Raw genomic sequence first — 2,006 nt, 5'->3', positions numbered from 1 at the left:
GAATAATTATTTACGCTGCGAGAAGACATAACTATTCATTTAACTATTTCTGTTTAAAAATAATCAATAAAATATGCTATTAATGTTTTTAAGAAAAAAAATCGAGGTTCGTTTCCTAAACTTTTTTGATTTTCGATTAGGCCAACGCCTCTGGTACAGCTAATTGTTCAACTTTTTAATGTGCAAATTAAGCCATCATTTATAATGCTCAAAATCAGTTTTTTTCATCCCTCATATATGTCCATTTTCTTATTTCTCATATTTATTCTTTTTCTTATCTCGATAAAATGTATTTGAATCAAGGAAATATTGAAATAACTGAAAATGTCATTAATTAAGATGAATAGATTTTTCGTCATATTAGGTGGTTGTTATTGCTATTCTAATGAAACAAGTCACTAGATGAATGAACTAATTTTTCCACCTGAGTAATTATTTATTTACTCTAAAGGTACGTTTTTTAAATGAAAAGAATAAAGTAATTCGTTTCAGATAAATATTTTCTTCTTGTAAGGAAATATACAGTCCTCCTTCTTAATACTATGGTGATCTTGCTTGTAGGAGAATAACTTTTTTCGGAAAAGGGTTCCCCCACCACTGCCACGCTATCGAGCGCGCACGAATTTAGGAAGCCCTTTCTCAATAGTGCTGCTCTGGCATAAATGCATCGTTCAGGAGTAAAAGTGTAAATTCGTATAATCTTTGTGCAACATTATTCAGAAAGTCAGATCCAAATTTCGCGCGAATAAGATAAAGCGCAGAAGTGGGGGTAGAACCCGAGTTCGGATTAGGATTAACGATTCTAGTGAGAGCAGCACTATTGAGAAGGTAGACTGTATTTTTTAAATAACTTCATGCGCGATTCCTTTGAAAAAATATTTTGCTAAAATAACATTTTCATCATAGTTATTATTTTAAAATACGTTATGATCGATCTTTCTAAGCACTGGTCATGTTTGAACATTTTTGTTCACACCGTAAAAAAATATTATTGTAAATTATAATAATTCATATAGCATTAAATACTTCTTTGAATAAATGTGACATTTTAGTTTTGTACTTGATTAATACAGAATTTTGCGTTCATTTTAAACAATGGAGGCCTTTTCTGAATAAAGTAAAGTGTTCTTCGAATCAAATAATATTTAATTAATTCCACTTAAAAACATTTGTTCAATTAGTGTTTAGCCGAATATGCATGTTCTCTTAACTACATTCTTATAATGTTATAAAAGTTCAATCATATAAATGAGATTTACCATTATTTTTTAAAATATTTTTGACAATTTGCAAATGTAATACTTTTCTTTATCAATGACCTATGATAAGAGTAGATCGATCTTAGAATCGTTGTCCGACCATTGCAAGTTGAGCGCGCCTAGGTCGCGCGACTGCTGCTCACTTTTCGCAGTCAATAATATATTTACCTGACGCTACGCGCTCGGTCTCTGTACTTCTCCCATTTTTGTGCAAAGACCTTTTAAAATTAAAAGTCATAGCATCGACAGCTTTAATTTGGTGATTGTGAATTCTCTTTTATTTAAGCTCATTTGGCTTTAACGAACACATTCTCATCACGTGTCTCATTTATTTATTTCTGTACCTCAGCCTAGGATGGCTTATTCAGATATTGCGAAATAAAGTACAAATTACATTGCAGTGGTATTGAAACATATGTATTTCCGTTGTCTCGTTTTTATTATTGAAAAAAGTGTGCACCCTATGCGAACTAAAATTTCGTTAGTAAACATTTTATTGCAACTTGTGTTGTTTTTTCATAAATTTAATTTGATCATCTTTAATGCTATTTTGTACGATTTAAATCAAAAATACACATCGTTGTGTGATGTGGTTTTAAGAAAATTTGTAGATATAATTTAGGTAAAAAATCTTATTAGTTAAAATGCTATTGTAGCTTTTTTCGTTTTTCCAAAAAGTTAATTTTTCAGTTTGAATGTATTCTTATGACAAAAGTTTATTGCAAATTTGTAGATATTTTCTGAATG

The sequence above is a fragment of the Belonocnema kinseyi genome, chromosome 3 (genome assembly GCF_010883055.1).
Source record: "Belonocnema kinseyi isolate 2016_QV_RU_SX_M_011 chromosome 3, B_treatae_v1, whole genome shotgun sequence".
In the NCBI taxonomy this organism is placed as follows: domain Eukaryota; kingdom Metazoa; phylum Arthropoda; class Insecta; order Hymenoptera; family Cynipidae; genus Belonocnema; species Belonocnema kinseyi.
Note: the sequence above shows the minus strand (reverse complement) of the source record.